Source organism: Bubalus kerabau, unplaced genomic scaffold (genome assembly GCF_029407905.1).
Source record: "Bubalus kerabau isolate K-KA32 ecotype Philippines breed swamp buffalo unplaced genomic scaffold, PCC_UOA_SB_1v2 scaffold_25, whole genome shotgun sequence".
In the NCBI taxonomy this organism is placed as follows: domain Eukaryota; kingdom Metazoa; phylum Chordata; class Mammalia; order Artiodactyla; family Bovidae; genus Bubalus; species Bubalus kerabau.
Genome location: NW_026577879.1, coordinates 11,137,439 through 11,155,705, shown reverse-complemented (window position 1 = coordinate 11,155,705; position 18,267 = coordinate 11,137,439).

Below are 18,267 nucleotides of genomic sequence, written 5' to 3'. Positions count from 1 at the left end.
GATCATCGCTTGGCAGATTAGGTGCTGATCAAGAGGCTGACACGCGTTTATCAAGCTGCTGACAGGTGCTGATCAAGTGGCTGACAGGTGCTGATCAAGCGGCTGATAGGCGCTGATTAAGGGGCTGACAGGTGCTGATCAACTGGCTGACAGTACTTCTCAAGCGGCTGACAGACACTGATCGGGCAGCTGAGTAGGCGCTGACTGCGGGGCTCAGTAGGCAGAGATCAACTGGCCGAAAGATGCTATTCGTGCGGCTGAGTCGGTGCTTTTCAATCGGCTGAGTGGAAAGTGGTCAAGCGCTGATCAAGCTGCTGACAGGTGCTTAACAAGCGGCTGACAATTGCTGATCAACTGGCTGACAGGGGCTAATCAAGCCACTGATATGCGTTGGTCAAGCGGCCCACAGGTGCTGGTCAACTGGCTGACAGGTGCTAATCAAGCTGCTGATAGGCGCACATCAAGCTGCTGACAGGTGCTGATCAAGGGGCTGACAGGTACTTGTCAAGCGGCTGACAAGCACTGATCGGGCGGCTGTGTAGGCACTGACTGCGGGGCTCAGTAGGCACAGATCAACTGGCTGAAAGATGCTATTCACGCGGTTGAGTCTTTGCTTTTCAATCGGCTGAGTGGAAAGTGGTCAAGCGCTGATCAAGCTGCTGACAGGTGCATAACAAGCGGCTGACAATTGCTGATCAAGTGGCTGACAGGGGCTAATCAAGCAGCTGATAGGTGCTGATAAAGCTGCTGACAGGTGCTGATCAAGCGGTTGACAGGTTCTGATACAGCGGCTAACAGGTGCTGATAATGTGGCTGACAGTTCATGATCAAGCTGCTTATAGGGGCTGCCCTAGCGCCTGACAGTTGCTGATAAAGTGGCTGACAGGTGCAAATGAAGTGGCTGACAGGTGCTGATCAACTGGCTGACAGGTACTGATCAAGTGGCTGATAGGCCCTGATCAAGCTGCTGACAGGTGCTGATTAAGCGGCTGACAGGGGCTAATCAACTGGCTGACAGGTGCTAATCAAGCGGCTGATAGGCGCTGATCAAGCGGCTAACAGGTGCTGATCAACTGGCTGAGAAGTGTTAATTAAGCAGCTGATAGGTGCTCATCAAGCTGCTGAAAGTCGCTGATCAAGCGGCTGACAGGTGCTGATCCAGTGGCTTACAGGTGCTGATCAACTGGCTTAGAGGTGCTGATCAACTGGCTGACAGGTACTTCTCAAGCGGCTGACAGGCACGGACCGGGCGGCTGAGTAGGCGTTCATTGCGGGGCTCAGTAGGCGCAGATCAACTGGGTGAGAGATGCAATTCGCGCGGCTGAGTAGGCACTCTTCAACCTGCAGACAGTTGCTGATCAAGCGGATGACTGACTCTGATAAAGAGGCTGACAGACTATGATCACGTGGCTGTGGAGGGCCTGATTCGCGGCTGAGTAGGCGCTGATGGCGCAGCTGAGAAGGCAATGATCCAGCAGCTGACAGGCACTGATGAAGCGGCTGGCAGGTGCTGTTTAATCGGCTTACAGGTGCTGATCAAGCGGCTGACAGTTGCTGATCAACTGGCTGACAATTGCTAATGAAGCGGCTTCCAGGTGTTGATCAACATGCTGACAGGTGCTAATCAGGCAGCTGATAGGTGCTGATAAAGCTGCTGACAGGTGCTGATCAAGCGGTTGACAGGTTCTGATACAGCGGCTAACAGGTGCTGATAATGTGGCTGACAGTTAATGATCAAGCTGATTATAGGGGCTGCCCTAGCGCCTGACAGTTGCTGATAAAGTGGCTGACAGGTGCAAATGAAGTGGCTGACAGGTGCTGATCAACTGGCTGACAGGTACTGTTCAAGTGGCTGATAGGCCCTGATCAAGCTGCTGACAGGTGCTGATTAAGCGGCTGACAGGTGCTGATCAAGCGCTTGGCAGGTTCTGATAGAGCGGCTAACAAGTGCTGATAATGTGGCTGACAGTTAATGATCAAGCTGCTTATAGGGGCTGCCCTAGCGCCTGACAGTTGCTGATAAAGTGGCTGAAAGGTGCAAATGAAGTGGCTGACAGGTGCTGATTAACTGGCTGACAGGTACTGATCAAGTGGCTGATAGGCCCTGATCAAGTTGCTGACAGATGCTTCTCAAGTGGCTGACAGGCGCTTATCGCGTGGATGCGTATGCGTTTATCAATCAGCTGAGTGGGCACTGGTCAAGGGGCTGACAGGCACTGATCTAGTGGTTGTCCAGGCGCTGAATGACCATCAGAGCAGGAAATGATCAAGCCGCTGACAGGCGCTGATCAGCCGCCTGAGGGTGTCTGATCCTGTGGCTGAGTAGGCTATGATTACGCAGCTAAGCGGGCACTGATCAAGCTGTTGAGAGTTGCTGATATATTGGCTGACAGGTGCTGATAATGTGGCTGACAGGTACTGATCAAGCTGCTGACACGCGTTTATCAAGCGGCTGACAGGTGCTGATCAAGTGGCTGACAAGTACTTCTCAAGAGGCTGACAGTCACTGATCGGGCGGCTGAGTAGGTGCTGATCGTGGGGCTCAGTTAGAGCAGATCAACTGGCTGAGAGATGCTATTTGCGCAGCTGAATAGGCACTGTACAAACGGCTGACAGGTGCTGATCAAGCAGCTGACAGACACTGATCTCGCAGCTGATTAAGCACTGATAGCGCAGCTCAGTAAGTGTTGATCAAGCGGTTTACAGGTGCTTGTAAAGCGGCTGACAGGCGCTTAACGCTCGGCCGCGTAGGCGCTTTTCAATCTGCTGAGTGGGCAGTGGTCAAGCGGCTGACTGACACTGATCAAGTGGTTGACCAGGCGCTGAATGACCAGCAGAGCAGGAAATGATCAAGCGCCTGACAGGAGAAGATCAACCGGCTGAGCGTCACTGACCGCGTGGCTGAGTAGGCTCTGTTCATGCAGCAAAGTGGGCGCTGATCTAGCGGTTGGCAGGTGATGATCAATAGACTGACAGGTGTTAATCAAGCAGCTGATACGCACTGATCAACCTGCTGACAGGTGCTGATCAAGCGGATGACAGGTGCTGATCAACTGGCTGACAGGTGCTAATGAAGCGACTCTCAGGTGCTGATCAATTGACTGACAGGTGCTAATCAAGTGGCTGGTAGGCCCTGATCAATCTGCTGACAGGTGCTGATCAACTGGGTGACAGGTGCTGATGAAGCAGCTGATACTCACTGCTCAAGGTGCTGACAGGTGCTGATCAACTGGCTGACAGGTGCTAAACAAGCAGCTGATAGGTGCTGATTGCACAGCTGAGAATGCAATGATCAAGCAGCTGACAGGCACTGATCAATCGGTAGGCAGGTGCTGATCAACTGGCTGACAAGTGCTAATCAAGTAGCTGATAGGCGATGATCAAGCTGCTGACAGGTTCTGATCAAGAGGCTGACAGGTGCTGATCAACTGGCTGACAGGTGCTAATGAAGCGGCTGGCAGGTGCTGATCAATTGGCTGACAGGTGCTGATCAACTAGCTGACAGGTGCTAATCAAGTGGCCTATAGGCCATGATCAAGCTGCTGACAGGCGATTTTCAGGCGGCTGACTGGTGCTTATCGTGCGGCTGCATTGGCGCTTTTCAATCAGCTGAGTGGGCACTGGTCAAGGGGCTGACAGGCACTGATCTAGTGGTCGACCAGGCGCTGAATGACTATCAGAGCAGGAACTGATCAAGCAGCTGACAGGCGCTGATCAGCCAGCTGAGGGTCGCGCATCACGTGGCTGAGTAGGATCTGATCACGCAGAAAATTGGTCGCTATCAAGCAGTTGACAGGTGCTGATAGAGTGGCTGACAGGTGCTGATAATGTGGCTGACAGGTACTGATCATGCGGTTGAGTAGGCGCTGATCACGCAGCTGATTAGGCGATGATAAAGAGGCTGACAGGCGCTGATCATGCGGCTGACAGGTGCTGATAATGTCATTGACAGATGTTGATCTAGCGGCTGATAATCGCTGATCAAGCGGCTAACAGGCATTAATCAAGCGGCTGAAAGGTGCTGATAAAGTCGTTGGCAGATGCTGATCTAGCGTCTGATGATCGCTGATCAAGCGGCTGACAGTACTTCCCATTCGGCTGTCAGGCACATATCGCACGGCTGAGTAGGCACTGATCGCGGGGCTCAGTAGGCACAGATCATGCGGCTGAGACGATGATCGCATGGCTCAGTAAATACTGATAGCGAAGCTAATTAGGTGTTGATCAAGTGGTTTATAGGTGCTTGTCAAGCAGCTGACAGGTGCTGATTGCGCCGCTCAGTAGGCGCTGATCGAGGGGGTGATTATGCGCTGAACAAGCGTCTGACAGTCTCTGATCAAGCGGCAGACAGACTATGATCACGTGGCTGTGTAGGGGCTGATTCGAGGCTCAGTAGGCATTGATCGCACAGCTGAGAAGGCACTGATCAAGCGCTGACAGGCATTGATTAAGCGGCTGGCAGGCGCTGTTTAAGCGGCTTACAGGTGCTGATCAAGCAGCTGACAGGTGTTGATCAACTGGCTGACAGGTGCTAATCCAGCGGCTGACAGTGGCTGATCAACTGGCTGAGAGTTGCTAATGAAGCGGCTGACAGGTGTTGATCAACATGCTGACAGGTGCTAATCAAGCAGCTGATAGGTGCTGATAAAGCTGCTGACAGGTGCTGAATAAGGGGCTGACAGGTGCTGATCAACTGGCTGACAGGTTCTGATCAAGCGGCTGAGTAGGTGCTGATCATGCAGCTGATAAGGCGATGATCAAGCAGCTAACTTGCGCTGATCCAGTGTCTTACAGGTTCTGATCAACTGGCTGAGAGTTGCTGATCACCTGGCTGACAGGTGCTAATCAAGCAGCTTACAGGTGCTGATCCAGTGGATAACAGGTGCTGATCAACTGGCTGAAAGGTACTTCTCAAGCGGTTGACAGGCACTGATCGGGCGGCAGAGTAGGTGCTGATTGCGGGCCTCAGTAGGCGCAGATCATCTGGCTGAGAGATGAATTTCGCGCAGCTGAGTAGGCATTCTTCAACCTGCTGACAGGTGCTGATCAATCGGATCATCTACTCTGATAAAGAGGCTGACAGACTATGATCACGCGGCTGTGTATGGGCTTATTCGTGGCTGAGTAGGCGCTGATCGCGCAGCTGAGAAGGCAATGATCAAGCAGCTGACAGGCACTGTTGAAGTGGCTGACAGGCGCTGTTTAAGTGGCTTTCAGGTGCTGATCAAGCAGCTGACAGGTGCTGATCAACTGGCTGACAGGTGCTAATCAAGCGGCTGACAGGTGTTGATCAACATGCTGACAGGTGCTAATCAAGCAGCTGATAGGTGCTGATAAAGCTGCTGACAGGTGCTGATCAAGCGGCTGACAGGTTCTAATCAAGCAGCTGAGTAGGCGCTGATCATGCAGCTGATAAGGCGATGATCAAGCGGCTAACAGGCGCTGATCCAGTGGCTTACAGGTGATGGTTAACTGGCTGAGACGTGCTGATCAACTGGCTGGCAGGTGCTAACCAAGCAGCTGATAGGCACTGATTAAGCTGTTGACAGGTGCTGATCAACTGGCTGACAGATGCTAATCCAGCGGCTCACAGTTGCTTATCAACGGGCTGACAGTTGCTAAAAAAGCGGTTGACAGGTGTTGATCAACATGCTGACAGCTGCTAATGAAGCAGCTGATAGGCGCTGATCAAGCTGCTGACAGGTGCTGATCAACTGGCTGACTGGTACTGATCAAGCGGCTGAGTAGGCGCTGATCAGGCAGCTGATTAGGCGATGACAATGCGGCTAACAGGCGCTGATCAAGCGGCTTACAGGTGATGATAAAGTGGTTGACAGGTGTTGATCAATGGCTGATAGTCGTGGATCAAGTAGCTGTCAGGCGCAGATCGCATGGCTGAGTAGGCAGAGATCAAGAGGCTGAGGGGATGATCACGCGGCTGAGTAAATGATCATCGCGTGGCTGATTAAGTGCTGATCAAGAGGCTGACACGCGTTTATCAAGTTGCTGACAGGTGCTGATCAACAGGCTGACAGTTGCTAATGAAGCGGCTGACAGGTGTTGATCAACATGCTGACAGGTGCTGATCAAGTGGCTGACAGGTGCCGATCAACTGGCTGACAGGTTCTGATCAAGCGGCTGAGTAGGCGCTGATCGTGCAGCTGATAAGGTGGTGATCAAGCGGCTAACAGGCGATGATCCAGTGGCTTACAGGTGCTGATCAACTGGCTGTCAGGTGCTGATTAACTGGCTGACAGGTGCTAATCAAGCAACTGATAGGCGCTGAACAAACTGCTTACAGGTGCTGATCAACTGGCTGACTGGAATTGATCAAGCGGCTGAGTAGGCGCTAATCATGCAGCTGATTAGGCGATGATAAAGCGGCTAACAGGCGCTGATCAAGCGGCTGACAGGTGATGATAAAGTGGTTGACAGGTGCTGATCAAGCGGCTGATAGTCATTGATCAAGTGGCGTTCAGGCACAGATCGCATGGCTGAGTAGGCGCTGGTCGTGGGGCTGAGTAGGCACAGATCAAGAGGCTGAGGCGATGATCGCGCAGCTAAGTAAATGATCATCGCGTGGCTGATTAGGTGCTGATCGATAGGCTGACAAGCATTTATCAAGCTGCTGACAGGTGCTGATCAAGAGGCTGACAGGTATTTGTCAAGCGGATGACAAGCACTGATCAGGAGGCTGTGTAGGCACTTACTGCGGGACTCAGTAGGCACAGACAAACTGGCTGAAAGATGTTATTCACGCGGCTGAGTCGGTGCTTTTCAATCGGCTGAGCGGAAAGTGGTCAAGCGCTGATCAAGCTGCTGACAGGTGTTTAACAAGCGGCTGACAATTGCTGATCAACTTGCTGAGAGGGGCTAATCAAGCCACTGATAGGCGCTGATCAAGCGGCTGACAGGTGCTGGTCAACTGGCTGACAGGTGCTAATCAAGCGGCTGATAGGCCCTCATCAAGCGGCTGACAGGTGCTGATCAAGCGCCTGATAGGCGCTGATCAAGGGGCTGACAGGTGCTGATCTTCTGGCTGATAGGTACTATTTAAGTGGCTGATAGGCGCTGATCAAGCGGTTGACAAGTGCTGGTCAACTGGCTGACAGGTGTTAATCAAGCGGCTGATAGGCGCTCATCAAGCGGCTGACAGGCACTGATGAAGCAGCTGGCAGGCGCTGTTTAAGCGGCTTACAGGTGCTGATCAAGCAGCTGACAGGTGCTGATCAAATGGCTGACAGGTGCTAATCCAGCGGCTGACAGTTGCTTATCAACTGGATGAGAGTTGCTAATGGAGCGGCTCACAGGTGTTCATCAACATGCTGACAGGTGCTAATCAAGCAGCTGATAGCTGCTGATAAAGCTGCTGTCAGGTGCTGATCAAGTGGCTGACAGGTGCCGATGAACTGGCTGACAGGTTCTGATCAAGCGGCTGAGTAGGCGCTAGTCATGCAGCTGATTAGGTAATGATAAAGCGGCTAACAGGCGCTGATCAAGCGGCTGACAGGTTTGATTAAGCAGCTGACAGGTGCTCATCAACTGGATGACAGGCTCTAATCAAGCGGCCGATAGGTGCTAATCAAGCGGCTAACAGGTGCTGATCAACTGGCTGAGAAGTGTTAATTAAGCAGCTGATAGGCGCTGATCAAGCTGCTGAAAGGTGCTGATTCATTGGCTAAGAGGTGATGATCAACTGTCTGATAGGTGCTGATCAAGCGGCAAACAGGTGCTGATAAACTGGCTTAGAAGTGTTAATTAAGCAGCTAATAGGCGCTGATCAAGCTGCTGATAGGTGCTGATCAAGCGGCTGAAAGGTGCTGATCGGGCGCCTGAGTAGGCGCTGATCGCGGGGCTGAGTAGGCACAGATCATGGGGCTGAGGCGATGATCGCATGGCTCAGTAAATACTGTTAGCCAAGCTAATTACATGTTGATCAAGTGGTTTATAGGTGCTTGTCAAGTGGCTGACAGGTGCTGATCGCGCTGCTCAATAGGCGCTGATCGAGGGGGTGATTAGGCGCTGATCAAGCGTCTGACAGCCTCTGATCAAGCGGCTGACAGACTATGATCACGCGGCTGTGTAGGGACTGATTCGAGGCTGAGTAGGCATTGATCGCGCAGCTGAGAAGGCACTTATCAAGCGGCTGGCAGGCGCTGTTTAAGCGGCTTACAGGTGCTAATCAAGCAACTGACAGGTGCTGATCAACTGGCTGACAGTTGCTAATGAAGCAGCTGACAGCCGCTGATCAACTGGCTGACAGTTGCTAATGAACCGGCTGACAGGTGTTGATCAACATGGTGACAGGTGCTAATCAAGCAGCTGTTAGGTGCTGATAAAGCTGCTGACAGGTGCTGATCAAGAGGCTGGCAGGTGCTGATCAACTGGCTGACAGGTTATGATCAAGTGGTTGAGTAGGCGCTGATTGTGCAGCTGATAAGGCGATGATCAAACAGCTAACAGGCGATGATCCAGTGGCTTACAGGTGCTGATCAACTGGCTGAGAGGTGCTGTTCAACTGGCTGTCAGGAGCTAATCAAGCAGCTTATAGGCGCTGATCAAGCTGATGACAGGTGCTGATCAACTGGCTGACTGGTACTGATCAAGCGGCTGACAGGTGATGATAAAGTGTTTGACAGGTGCTGATCAAGAGGCTGATAGTCGTTGATCAAATGGCTGTAAGGCGCAGATCGCATGGCGGAGTAGGCGCTGCTCGTGGGGCTCAGTAGGCACAGATCAAGAGGCTGAGGCGATGATTGCGCAGTTGAGTAAATGATCATCTCGTGGCTGATTATGTGCTGATCAAGAGGCTGACACGCGTTTATCAAGCTGCTGACAGGTGCTGATCAAGAGGCTGACAGGTATTTGTCAAGCGGCTGACAAGCACTGATCGGGAGGCTGTGTAGGCACTGACTGCAGGGCTCAGAAGGCACAGATCAACTGGCTGAAAGATGCTATTCGCGTGGCTGAGTCGGTGATTTTCAATCGGCTGAGAGGAAAGTGGTCAAGCGCTGATGAAGCTGCTGACAGGCGTTTAACAAGCGGCTGACAATTGCTGATCAACTGGCTGACAGGGGCTAATTAAGCCACTGATAGGAGCTGATCAAGCGGCTGACAGGTGCTGGTCAACTGGCTGACAGGTGCTAATCAAGTGGCTGATAGGCACTCATCAAGCGGCTGACAGGTGCTGATCAAGCGGCTGATAGGCGCTGATTAAGGGGCTGACAGATGCTGATCAACTGGCTGATAGGTACTATTCAAGTGGCTGATAGGCCCTGATCAATCTTCGGACAGGTGCTTGTCAAGCGGCTGAGAGGCACCTATCGCGCCGCGTAGGTGCTTTTCAATCAGCTGAGTGGGCACTGGTCAAGTGGCTGACCGGCACTGATGAAGTGGTTGACCAGGCGCTGAATGACCAGCAGAGCAGGAAATGATCAAGCGGCTGACAGGTGCTGATCAACAGGCTGAGGGTCACGGATCACATGGCTGAGTAGGATCTGATCAGGCAGCAATGTGGTCGCTGATCAAGCAGTTGACAGGTGCTGATAGAGTGGCTGACAGGTGCTGATAAAGGGGCTGACAGGTACTGGTCAAGCGGTTTAGAAGGCGCTGATCACGCAGCTGATTAGGCGATGATAAAGCGGCTGACAGGCGCTGATCAAGCGGCTGACAGGTGCTGATAAAGTCGTTGACAGATGTTGATCTAGCGGCTGATAATCGCTGATCAAGCGGCTGATAGGCGCTGATCTAGCGGCTGAAAGGTGCTGATAAAGTCGTTGACAGATGCTGATCTAGCGGCTGATAATCGCTGATCAAGCGGCTGACAGTACTTCTCAATTGGCTGTCAGGCACATATCGCACGGCTGAGTAGGCACTGATCGCAGGGCTGAGTAGGCACAGTTCATGCGGCTGAGGCGTTGATCGCATGGCTCAGTAAATACTGATAGTGAATCTAATTAGGTGTTGATCAAGTGGTTTATAGGTGCTTGTCAAGCGGCTGACAGGTGCTGATCACGTCGCTCAATAGGCGCTGATGGAGGGGGTGATTAGGCGCTGATCAAGGGTCTGACAGTCTCTGATCAAGCGGCTGACAGACTATGATCACGCGGCTGAGTAGGCATTGATCGCGCAGCTGAGAAGGCAGTGATCAAGCGGCTGGCAGGCGCTGTTTAAGGGGCTTACAGGTGCTGTTCAAGAAGCTGACAGGTGCTGATCAACTGGCTGACAGTTGCTAATGAAGCGGCTGACAGGTGTTGATCAACATGTTTCCAGTCGCTAATCAAGCAGCTGATAGGTAGTGATAAAGCTGCTGACAGGTGCTGATCAAGCTGCTGACAAGTGCTGATTAAGCGGCTGACAGGTGCTAATCAACTGGCTGACAGGTGCTACTCAAGCTGCTGATAGGCGCTGATTAAGCGGCTAACAACTGCTGATCAACTGGCTGAGAAGTGTTAATTAAGCAGCTGATAGGCGCTGATCAAGCTGCTGAAAGATGCTGATCAAACGGCTGACAGGTGGTGATCCAGTGGCTTACAGGTGGTGATCAACTGGCTTAGAGGTGCTGATCAACTGGCTGACAGGTACTTCTCAAGCGGATGACAGGCACTGATCGAGCGGCTGAGTAGGCGCTGATCGTGCAGCTGAGAAGGCAATGATCAAGCAGCTGACGGGCACTGATGAAGCGGCTGGCTGGCGGAGTTTGAGCGGCTTACAGGTGCTGATCAAGCAGCTGACAGCTGCTGATGAACTGGCTGACAGGTGCTTATCCAGCGGCTGACATTGGCTGATCAACTGGCTGACAGTTGCTAAAAAAGCGGTTGACAGGTGTTGATCAACATCCTGACAGGTGCTAATCAATCAGCTGATAGGCGCTGATCAAGCTGCTGACAGGTGCTGATCAACTGGCTGACTGGTACTGATCAAGCGGCTGAGTAGGTGCTGATCATGCAGCTGATTAGGCGATGATAAAGCGGCTAACAGGCGCTGATCAAGCGGCTAACAGGTGATGATAAAGTGGTTGACAGGTGCTGATCAAGGGGCTGATAGTCGTTGATCACGTGGCTGTCAGGTGCAGATAGCATGGCTGAGTACGCGCTTGTCGTGGGGCTGAGTAGGCACAGATCAAGAGGCTAAGGCGATGATCGCGCGGCTGAGTAAATGATCATCCTGTGGCTGATTAGGTGCTGATCAATAGGCTGACATGCGTTTATCAAGCTGCTGACAGGTGCTGATCAAGTGGCTGACAGGTACTTGTCAAGCGGCTGACAGGTACTGATCATGAGGCTGTGTAGGCACTGACTGCGGGGCTCAGTAGGCACAGATCAACTGGCTGAAAGATGCTATTCGCGCGGCTGAGTCGGTGCTTTTCAATCGCTGAGAGGAAAGTGGTCAAGCGGTGATCAAGCTGCTGACAGGTGTTTAACAAGCGGCTGACAATTGCTGATGAACTGGCTGACAGAGGCTAATCAAGCCACTGATAGGCACTGATCAAGCGGCTGACAGGTGCTGGTCAACTGGCTGACAGGTGCTATTCAAGCAGCTGATAGGCGCTCATCAAGCGGCTGACAGGAGCTAATGAACTGGCTGATAGGTACAGTTCAAGTGGCTGATAGGCCCTGATCAAGCTTCTGACATTTGCTTGTCAAGCGGCTGAGAGGCACTTAACGCGCGGCTGCGTAGGCGCTTTTCAATCAGCTGAGTGGGCACTGGTCAAGAGGCTGACAGGCACTGATGAAGTGGTTGACCAGGCGCTGAATGACCAGCAGAGCAGGAAATGATCAAGCGGCTGACAGGTGCTGATAGAGTGGCTGACAGGTGCTGATAAAGTGGCTGACAGGTACTGATAAAGCGGTTGAGCAGGCGCTGATCACGCAGCTGCTTAGGTGATGATAAAGCGGCTCACAGGTGCTGATCACGCGGCTGACATGTGCTGATAAAGTCGTTGACAGATGTTGATCTAGCGGCTGATAATCGCTGATCAAGCGGCTGACAGTAAAACTCAATCGGCTGTCAGGCACATATCGCACGGCTGAGTAGGCACTGATCGAGGGCTTGAGTAGGCACACATCATGCGGCTGAGGCGATGAACGCATGGCTCAGTAAATACTGATAGCGAAGATAATTTGGTGTTGATCAAGTGGATTATAGGAGCTTGTCAAGCGGCTGACAGGTGCTGATTGCGCCGCTCAATAGGCGCTGATCGAGGGGGTGATTAGGCGCTTGTCAAGCGTCTGACACTCTCTGATCAAGCGACCGATAGACTATGATCACGCAGCTGTGTAGGGGCTGTTTCGCGGCTGAGTAGGCATTGAACGCGCAGCTGAGAAGGCACTGATCAAGCGGCTGGCAAGCCTTGTTTAAGCGGCTTAGAGGTGCTGATCAAGCAGCTGACAGGTGCTGATCAACTGGCTGACAGTTGCTAATTAAGCGGCTGACAGGTGTTGATTAACATGCTGACAGGTGTTAATCAAGCAGCTGATAGGTGCTGATCAAGCCGCTGACAGGTGCTGATCAAGCTGCTGACAGGAGCTGATTAAGCTGCTGACAGGTGCTAATCATCTGGCTGACAGGTGCTAATCAAGCGGCTGATAGGCGCTGATCAAGCGGCTAACAGGTGCTGATCAACTGGCTGAGAAGTGTTAATTAAGCAGCTGATAGGCGCTGATCAAGCTGCTGAAAGGTGCTGATCAAGCCGCTGACAAGTGCTGATTCAGTGGCTTACAGGTGATGATTTACTGGCTGATAGGTGCTGATCAAGCGGCTAACAGGAGCTGATCAATTGGCTGAGAAGTGTTAATTAAGCAGCTGATAGGCGCTAATCAAGCTTCTGATAGGTGCTGATCAAGCGGCTGAAAGGTGCTGATCCAGTGGCTTACAGGTGGTGATCAGCTGGCTGAGAGGTGCTGATCAACTGTCTGACAGGTACTTCTCAAGCGGCTGACAGGCACTTATTGGGCGGCTGAGTAGGCGCTGATTGCGGTGCTCAGTAGGAGCAGATCAACTGGCTGAGAGATGCAATTCGCGCGGCTGAGTAGGCACTCTTCAACCTGCTGACAGGTGCTGATCAAGCGGATGAACGACTATGATAAAGAGGCTGACAGACTACGATCACGCGGCTGTGTGGGGGCGGATTCGCGGCTGAGTAGGCGCTGATCGCGCAGCTGAGAAGGCAATGATCAAGCAGCTGACAGGCACTGATGAAGCGGCTGGCAGGCGCTGTTTAAGCGGCTTACAGGTGCTGATCAAGCAGCTGACAGGTGCTGATCAACTAGCTGACAGGTGGTAATCAAGCGGCTGACAGTTGCTGATCAACTGGCTGACAGTTGCTAATGAAGCGGCTGACAGGTGTTGATCAACATGCTGACAGGTGCTAAACAAGCAGCTGATAGGTGCTGATTGCGCAGCTGAGAATGCAATGATCAAGCAGCTGACAGGCACTGATCAATCGGTAGGCAGGTGCTGATAAACTGGCTGACAAGTGCTAATCAAGTAGCTGATAGGCGATGATCAAGCTGCTCACAGGTTCTGATCAAGAGGCTGACAGGTGCTGTTCAACTGGCTGACAGGTGCTAATGAAGCGGCTGGCAGGTGCTGATCAATTGGCTGACAGGTGCTGATCAACTAGCTGACAGGTGCTAATCAAGTGGCTAATAGGCCCTGATCAAGCTGCTGACAGGTGATTTTCAGGCGGCTGACTGGTGCTTATCGCGCGGCTGCATTGGCGCTTTTCAATCGGCTGAGTGGGCAGTGGTCAAGCAGCTGACAGGCACTAATCAAGCGGCTGACAGGTGCTGATAAAGTCGTTGACAGGTGCTGATCAAGCGACTGAGAGTCGCTGATAAAGTGGCTGACAGTACTTCTCAAGTGTCTGTCAGGCGCTGATCGCGGGGCTGAGTAGACACAGATCAAGCGGCTGAGGCGATGATCGTGCGGCTGAGTAAATGATGATCGCGTGGCTGATTAGGTGCTGGTCAAGTGGCTGCCAGGTACTTCTCAAGCGGCTGACAGGCACTGATCAAGTGGATGACCAGGAGCTGAATGACCAGCAGAGCAGGAAATGATCAAGCGGCTGACTGGTGCTGATCAACTGCCTGACAGGTTCTGATCAAGCGGCTGAGTAGGAGATGATCAAGGTGCTGACAGGTGCTGATCAACTGGCTGACAGGTGCTAAACAAGCAGCTGATAGGCGCTATTTGCGCACCTGAGAATGCAATGAACAAGTAGCTGACAGGCACTGATCAATCGGTAGGCAGGTGCTGATCAACTGGTTGACAAGTGCTAATCAAGTAGCTGATAGGCGATGATCAAGCTGCTGACAGGTTCTGATCAAGAGGCTGACAGGTGCTGATCAACTGGCTGACAGGTGCTAATCACACGGCTGATAGGCGATGATCAAGGGGCTGACAGGTGCTGTTCAACTGGCTGACAGGTGCTAATGAAGAGGCTGACAGGTGCTGATCAATTGGCTGACAGGTGCTGATCAACTAGCTGACAGGTGCTAATCAAGTGGCTAATAGGCCCTGATCAAGCTGCTTACAGGTGATTTTCAGGCGGCTGACTGGTGCTTATCGCGTGGCTCCATTGGCGCTTTTCAATCTGTTGAGTGGGCAGTGGTCAAGCAGCTGACAGGCGCTAATCAAGTGGCTGACAGGCGCTGATAAAGTCGTTGACAGGTGCTGATCAAGCGACTGATAGTCGCTGATAAAGTGGCTGACAGTACTTCTCAAGTGTCTGTCAGGCGCACATTGCACGGCTGAGTAGGCGCTGATCGCGGGGCTGAGTAGACACAGATCAAGCGGCTGAGGTGATGATCGTGCGGCTGAGTAAATGATGATCGCGTGGCTGATTAGGTGCTGGTCAAGAGGCTGACACGCGTTTATCAAGCTGCTGACAGGTGCTGATCAACTGGCTGACTGGTACTGATCAAGCGGCTGAGTAGGCGCTGATCATGCAGCTGGTTAGACGATGATAAAGTGGGTAACAGGCGCTGATCAAGCGGCTGATAGGTGCTCATCAAGCGGCTGACAGGTGCAGATCAAGCGGCAAACAGTTGCTGATCAACTGGCTGATAGGTACTATTCAAGTGGCTGTTAGGCCCTGATCATGCTTCTGACAGGTGCTTGTCAAGCGGCTGAGAGGCACTTATCGCGCGTCTGCGTAGGTGCTTTTCAATCAGCTGAGTGGGCACTGGTCAAGTGGCTGACAGGCACTGATGAAGTGCTTGACCAGGCCCTGAATGACCAGCAGAGCAGGAAATGATCAAGCGGCTGACAGGCGCTGATCAACCGGCTGAGGGTCACTGATCAACTGGCTTAGTAGGATCTGATCACGCAGCAAAGTGGACGCTGATCAAGCAGTTGACAGGTGGTGATATAGTGGCTGACAGGTGCTGATAAAGTGGCTGACAGGTACTGATCAAGCGGTTGAGTAGGCACTGATAGCGCAGCTGATTAGGCGATGATAAAGTGGCTGACAGGTGCTGATAAAGTCGTTGACGGATGTTGATCTAGCGGCTGATAATCGCTGATCAAGCGGCTGACAGGTGCTGATCGCGCCGCTTCAATAGGCACTGATGGAGGGGGTGATTAGGCGCTGATCAAGCGTCTGACAGTCTCTGATCAAATGGCTGACAGACTATGATCACGCGGCTGTGTAGGGGCTGATTCGCGGCTGAGTAGGCGTTGATTGCACAGCTGAGAATGCACTTATCAAGCGGATGGCAGGCGCAGTTTAAGCGGCTTTCAGGTGCTGATCAAGCAGCTGACAGGTGCTGATCAACTGGCTGACAGTTGCTAACGAAGCGGCAGACAGGTGTTCATCAACATGCTGACAGGTGCTAATCAAGCAGCTGATAGGTGCTGATCACGCTGCTGACAGGTGCTCATCAAGCTGCTGACAGGTGCTGATTAATCGGCTGACAGGTGCTAATCAACTGGCTGACAGTTGCTAATGAAGCGGCTGACAGGTGTTGATCAACATGCTGACAGTTCCTAATCAAGCAGCTGATAGGTGCTGATAAAGCTGCTGAAAGGTCCTGATCAAGCGGCTGACAGGTGTCGATCAACTGGCTGATAGGTACTATTCTAGTGGCTGATAGGCCCTGATCAAGCTTCTGACAGTTACTTGTCAAGCGGCTGAGAGGCACTTATCGCGCGGCTGCATAGGCGCTTTTCAATCAGGTGAGTGGGCAATGGTCAAGTGGCAGACAGGCACTGATGAAGTGGTTGACCAGGCGCTGAATGACCAGCAGAGCAGGAAATGATCAAGCGGCTGACAGGCGCTGATCAACCGGCTGAGAGTCACTGATCACGTGCCTGAGTAGGCTCTGATTACGCAGCTAAGCGGGTACTGATCAAGCTGTTGAGAGTTGCTGATATATTGGCTGACAGGTGCTGAAAAAGTGGCTGACTGGTACTGATCAAGCCGCTGACACGCGTTTATCAAGCGGCTGACAGGTGCTGATCAAGCGGATGACACGTGCTGATCAACTGGCTGACAGGTGCTAATGAAGAGACTCTCAAGTGCTGATCAACTGGCTGACAGGTGCTAATCAAGTGGCTGATAGGCCCTGATCAATCTGCTGACAGGTGCTGATCATCTGGCTGACAGGTGCTAATCAAGCGGCTGATAGGCGATGATCAAGGTGCTGACAGGTGCTGATCAACTGGCTGACAGGTGCTAAACAAGCAGCTGATAGGTGCTGATTGCGCAGCTGAGAATGCAATGATCAAGCAGCTGACAGGCACTGATCAATCGGTAGGCAGGTGCTGATCAACTGGCTGACAAGTGCTAATCAAGTAGCTGATAGGCGATGATCAAGCTGCTGACAGGTTCTGATCAAGAGGCTGACAGGTGCTGATCAAGAGGCTGACAGGTGCTAATCACACGGCTGATAGGCGATGATCAAGGGGCTGACAGGTGCTGTTCAACTGGCTGACAGGTGCTGATCAATTGGCTGACAGGTGCTGATCAACTAGCTGACAGGTGCTAATCAAGTGACTAATAGGCCCTGATCAAGCTGCTGACAGGTGATTTTCAGGCGGCTGACTGGTGCTTATCGCGCGGCTGCATTGGCGCTTTTCAATCGGCTGAGTGGGCAGTGGTCAAGCAGCTGACAGGCACTAATCAAGCGGCTGACAGGTGCTGATAAAGTCGTTGACAGGTGCTGATCAAGCGACTGATAGTCGTTGATAAAGTGGCTGACAGTACTTCTCAAGTGTCTGTCAGGCGCACCTCGCACGGCTGAGTAGGTGCTGATCGCGGGGCTGAGTAGACACAGATCAAGCGGCTGAGGCGATGATCATGCGGCTGATAAATGATGATCGCGTGGCTGATTAGGTGCTGGTCCAGTGGCTGCCAGGTACTTCTCAAGCGGCTGACAGGCACTGATCAAGTGGATGACCAGGAGCTGAATGACCAGCAGAGCAGGAAATGATCAAGCGGCTGACTGGTGCTGATCAACTGCCTGACAGGTTCTGATCAAGCGGCTGAGTAGGCGCTGATCAAGGTGCTGACAGGTGCTGATCAACTGGCTGACAGGTGCTAAACAAGCAGCTGATAGGCGCTATTTGCGCACCTGAGAATGCAATGAACAAGTAGCTGACAGGCACTGATCAATCGGTAGGCAGGTGCTGATCAACTGGTTGACAAGTGCTAATCAAGTAGCTGATAGGCGATGATTAAGCTGCTGACAGGTTCTGATCAAGAGGCTGACAGGTGCTGATCAACTGGCTGACAGGTGCTAATCACACGGCTGATAGGCGATGATCAAGGGGCTGACAGGTGCTGTTCAACTGGCTGACAGGTGCTAATGAAGAGGCTGACAGGTGCTGATCAATTGGCTGACAGGTGCTGATCAACTAGCTGACAGGTGCTAATCAAGTGGCTAATAGGCCCTGATCAAGCTGCTGACAGGTGATTTTCAGGCGGCTGACTGGTGCTTATCGCGTGGCTCCATTGGCGCTTTTCAATCGGCTGAGTGGGCAGTGGTCAAGCAGCTGACAGGCACTAATCAAGCGGCTGACAGGTGCTGATAAAGTCGTTGACAGGTGCTGATCAAGCGACTGATAGTCGCTGATAAAGTGGCTGACAGTACTTCTCAAGTGTCTGTCAGGCGCCCATCGCACGGCTGAGTAGGCGCTGATCGCGGGGCTGAGTAGACACAGATCAAGCGGCTGAGGTGATGATCGTGCGGCTGATAAATGATGATCGCGTGGCTGATTAGGTTCTGGTCCAGTGGCTGCCAGGTACTTCTCAAGCGGCTGACA